General features: G+C 40.8%; 1 pseudogene; it reads right to left on the reverse strand.

The window, feature by feature from the left end:
• Positions 1-2690: 2690 nt before the first annotated feature.
• Positions 2691-2808, reverse strand: LOC148524713 (5S ribosomal RNA; annotated as a pseudogene).
• Positions 2809-5535: the final 2727 nt, after the last annotated feature.

Raw genomic sequence — 5535 nt, forward strand, 5'->3', positions numbered from 1 at the left:
TGTGCTTGCAGTCAGACTTGGACGATTCCATTCATTTTAATGCAGTCAAAATTCATTCAATCGTTCAAATCGTTCAAAACTTTGGTAAAATCGTTCAAATCGTTCAATCGTTCATCTGACAAATCTGACAAGTCTGACAAATCTGACCGTGTGTATGCTCCATTAGTCATTGACATTTCTGTGGCCCTCCCATTCTGCAACTTCTGAACACTGTCATATCTGATATGACCAAATCTTCTGTGGCAGAGTTCCCCTTGTTATTATTGCATAGCAGTGCTGTTTATCAAGGACATACAATTGCTGGCATCTTGTGCTTGTAGCATTGGTTGTCCCACTTCTATTTCTTTTGACCACCAACAGGAGCATTAAGCCCCATGTTCTGCACAAGCCCTGACCTCCACTCTAAGCCCACTGCTCACCAATGAGGATGGGCACTGGGTCCTGGACTCCATCAGTACTTTAGTTTGTGGAGAAATCTTGTGGCCCACATTAAGAGTACAGTGGAGAGACTTTGTGATCCTACTAGTGGAATTAATACCAAATCTTTCCTGTTACCCTGCAGTCAAAGAGTGATTGGCTAGAGCAGAGGTTACCAAACTCTGCCAATACAGTCCAGGCTTTTAGGATATCCATTCTAGAGTCCAGAGTTAAATTGACTGAGGTACTATTTAAGTCACCTGTGCTCAAGCATGGGTATCCTTAAAACGTGGACTGTAATGGCGGAGTTTAGGAACCTCTGGGCTAGAATGATTGTTTTACCTGTTGTATCACCTGTGTTATGCATTGCTGTCTGCAATGTTGAATTTGTGTTATTGTTGTATACTGTGGCTGCAAAGAGCGATGATTAAATCCCTTTTGCTAATACAATAATTTTAGGTAGTTAGTGCCAAGGTGGCATAAGACAGTTTATGTGCCGTAGTTCTGCTGGATATTTTATTGTAGTAACTGCCCCATGCAATATCTCCTAACTTAACTTTCTCATAAGGAACTGCAGAAATTGGCAAACATTTCAGCATAATGTATAGCACATGTCTATGTTTTCACTCCTACAACACTCTGCTGCCCTTTAACATTTGACTGATTTTTCTTCTTTTTCAAGCATTTAACTAACAGTCTGCTGAGACATTGATTCCTTCACTTGCACCTGGCTGTTTAATTGGTCACCTCTCAGAATATCAGATCCATCTTCAGCTCTGCTCTAGCTATTTTTCTCACCTCATTTATCATATATTTTGCTCTAGCAAAATAAATGGCATTTTCTTTTCAGGTGAACATGTGAAGGAAAAAGTCATGATAAAAAACATAACACATTCTAGATGTAAAAATAAAAATAAATAGTAAGCTGCTGAGGTTATATAGGAACAGAAGGGATGAACTACCCATAATGCAACCAGTTCAGCAACACTGGGACTCAGGGCCTGGTTCAGAAAAGGACGCTCTGAAAGAGCGCTCACTCTGAATCAGGGCGTTTTTTTTTTTGTGTGGCCTCCTGGCCGCTCGCATAGCTGTGGGTGAGCACCCACAGCTATTGCGAGCGGCCAGGATGATGGTCGCAATGGTCAAGACCATCGTGACCATTGGGGTTTGAAACGAGACCTTTGTGGTAGGGTCTCGTGGCCACAAGCCCCAGAGAGCTTCCGGCTCTAATAGAGCCAGAAGATCTCCCACTGACATCACTGGTGATGTCAGTGGGGCCTCCCACAAACGGCAGGCGTTTGCATGGGAACGCCTCAGTTTGTGAAGCCACCCCCCCCGCAATGCCTACAAAACGGGGTGAGCTGTGGATCGACATCGACAGCCGCCCCTTTTATAGTTAGCCCCGGAGTGAGAGAATCTCTCTCTGCTTCCGGGGCTTGCGCACGCGCAATGCGGCCGCTGTGCGGGTACAGAGCACACCATTGACACGCTCGCGAGCGCTCAAGCACTTGCGAGCTGGTCTGAATCAGGCCCTCAGTGTTAAATACTGTAGTGCACATTAAACATCTCTGGTGGTGATTCAGTACTGGACGGAATTGCAAAGCCGCACACAAGCAGCTTTGCTATTCAATACTTGCAAAAGATGCAAATGCAGCAGGAGGTGTACAACACCCACTGCTGAATTTGCTATCCCAGCAGGCTGGGATATCCATCATGACCATTGGTCATGATGGTGGACAGCGCCAGGTCACCGGCCAGCTGAGTAAGCCTTAGCTTACAATAAACAACCAAGAAGAAAAAAAGAAAAGGACTATTTGCTGGGGCACTCTTAATCATGTAATCTGTATAAGTTAAAAAATTACCTTTATTACATTACATTAAAATGATAAGGTACCATAAACATTGATAACTATCAAATTGTAACAAGTGATATAGTTAATCACTTGTCAAGGTAAGGTTTCATTAAGTAAGGTGAAATCTTATGGCAAAATATTATTAGTATTAGCATACTACTAATGGTGATTAGGTTTTAAAAATAATGACACTATATAGGTATGATAGTTGTGCAATCGAGTATTATCAGAGAATAACTCTGTCTCATACCAAGGCAGTCCCAAAATGCCTCTTTAGACCTACAGCACCTGGTATTACCCAGAGATCTATTCTCCAAGTACCAACCATAAAGAAAATATATTGGTATAGTGGTCGTAAAATCAAGTATTATCAAAAAGATGCTCTGTCCTGTGCGTCAGCAGTACCAAAATATCTCTTTAAATCTACAGCACCTGGTATTCCCAGAGGTCTCCCTTCCAAGTGCTAACCAGGCCTATTACTGTTTGGCTTCCAAGATCAGACGAGACTGGGCAAATCAAGTAAAGTATGGCTGTAGGTAATAAGAGGGGAAAGGTAGTATAGTACCAGCACCAGGTCAGAACAAAATTGCATAACTCACAAATGTTAAGACTTTAGATAAGTGTACCACTTATCCCTCCTGAAAAGCTTGGGATATCATTGGATAATTTAGGGTTACTGGGGGAACATCACACGCCTACCTCCAACACCATATGGAGTCATGTGATCAGGCATGGTATCCATTCAACTAAGGGATGTGCCACTCTGCATGTGGGTAAATGTAATTTAATATCATGCCGAATGGTACAAAATTAAAATAGATGTAGAGTTGCTGGGGAAACATCCCCGCCTACCTCCTATTTGTAGGAGGTCATATGATCGAACATAATGTCCAATCACCTCAGAAATCTGCCGCATTGCATGATGGTGAATGTAGTTCAATGACAGGCTGATTCGTATGGCATGATATATAAACTACATTGCTAAGATCACACAGATAATGGTAGTGATCATAATTAAAGTTGATACAGTCATGCGTAATTGCAAACCTCACAAATGTTAAGACTTTGTATTAAATTGTGTATTCAGTTTCAAACAAGGAACACCATAAGGAACGAAGAGTTATAAGGTGGTTAAATAAGGGTCCTAATTAACACACCACTAGGTCCAAATATTTCGTCATCATGACCCCTAATCATAGTAGGTCCATATTACATAGTATATTATAAAGAATCTCTGGATATGACTCCATGTTTGTTAGACAATAGAATACCAATCATATAAAAATACTGCAAGAAAATAAGAAAATATGAATGAATTAATGTGTATTCATAATCTCGAGTGTCTATTAAAATTCCTAACACATGTGATCAAAATTAATAAGATATATAAGAATAAATGGATATTATGTCTAAATAAAATATAAAAACAATAAATAATAAATAATTATTATAATTAAAAATAACAAAAATTAAATAAATAATAATAGATTAACTATATAAGGAAACTATATCAATGAGCTATTATCATCCACATGGGATCACATATTATAAATTAGAATCAACAGGAGAACAAAAATAATAATAATAGCAGTATATTATATGACTGACGTGTCCATAATATCATGTCCTTGGACAGCATCTGTATTAGAACTAAAAAACATTAAATAATTATTGTGATACATAACATATTAAGCCCTTCGTAAATAGACAAAAGTAAATAAATAACATTAAATTTGGAAAATACACCTGGCAAGTTTGATGGCAATCCTAAACTGTGTCGTGGATTTCTAAACCAGTGTGATGTACATTTTACTTTGCAACCCTCCAATTTCCCTACTCTAAAACCAAAGTGGCCTATATTGTGTCGCTGCTGTCAGGCTCAGCCTTAGATTGGGTTTCCCCACTCTGGGAGCAATCAGATCCACTGCTGGATAATTATCCAGAATTTTTAACATCATTCAGGAGGATTTTTGAGGAGCCTGGAAGAACCACCTCTGCTTCATTCAGTATTAGGAATATGAAACAAGGTATCCGTCCTGTCAGTCAGTATGTCATTCAGTTCCAGACGTTGGCATCAGAGCTCAGATGGAACGAAGAAGCCCTAACATCGGCTTTCTGGCATGGACTATCGGATCGTATAAAGGATGATCTAGACACTTGTGATTTACCCTCTAGCCTTAATGATTTAATTTCCCTCTGCAACAAAATGGATATACGCTTTAGAGAGCGCCAAGCTGAGAAGCACAGAGCTGGTCATTTTGGGTCTCATCCTCTACCTGCTCCTACCCGTTCTCCTCCCTCCTTTACAGATGAAGAACCCATGCAGGTTAATAATACCCATCTTTCTAAAGAGGAACGACAGAGACGCATTCAAAATAACCTTTGTCTATACTGTGGAGACACGGGTCACCTGGTGGTCTCCTGTACCCGCAAGCCAGGAAACGCCCTTTCCTAACTAGTCCCGGGGACACTCAGTTAGGAGTAATACTTCCGTCCCCAAAGCAAAATGACTCTGTTTTGCCCATAGCTCTAGACATTAAGTCTAGTCCTGCATTCGTATCTGCCTTCCTGGATTCTGGGGCAGCAGAAAATTTCATGTCCTCTCATTTGGCAGATAATTTCAAATTCCTTGCATCACCTTGGATCCTGCTATCTCCTTGATCTCTATCGATGGTAGGCCTATTTCTAATGGAACTGTGTCTAAAAGAACCCAATCTATTCTAGTTTGTATTGGAGCCCTTCATGTTGAACAGATCAGCTTCTTAATCATACCCAAGGCTTCCCATGAGATTATACTTGGATACCCATGGCTGCGTAAACACAATCGCAGAATTGATTGGAAAACTATGCAAGTTCGGTGTGATGTTCTGGGTTGTTTGTGGACCCGGGGTGGTAGCAGGAGCGATCACAGAAGCAGATTTAAAAATAAAACTATAATTTTTAATAAGTTCTTGAGTAGACATATAATGGCAGTAAATAAAAGTCCAGGAATATATAATGTGCACAAGAGTTCTGTGGTGGGAGTAAAAGGGTTAATGTCCAAGTAGAAACAATTAGAGCTGTCCAGGTGTGCAGGTAGTGAAACTGAAAATAATCAAGCCAGGTTTGCAGGTAGTGAACTGAAAATAAACAAGCCAGGTATACAGGTAGTGAACTGAAGCGCAGGATGTCAGCAGGCTCAGGCACTCAGGTATGGGCAAGGGTGATGGAGGAAGCGGGGTAGTCCAGTGGGAGCTAGGAGCTGACAGGCAGACTGGCAGACAGC

The sequence above is a fragment of the Taudactylus pleione genome, unplaced genomic scaffold, assembly GCF_031769625.1.
Source record: "Taudactylus pleione unplaced genomic scaffold, aTauple2 ptg000116l, whole genome shotgun sequence".
NCBI lineage: Eukaryota > Metazoa > Chordata > Amphibia > Anura > Myobatrachidae > Taudactylus > Taudactylus pleione.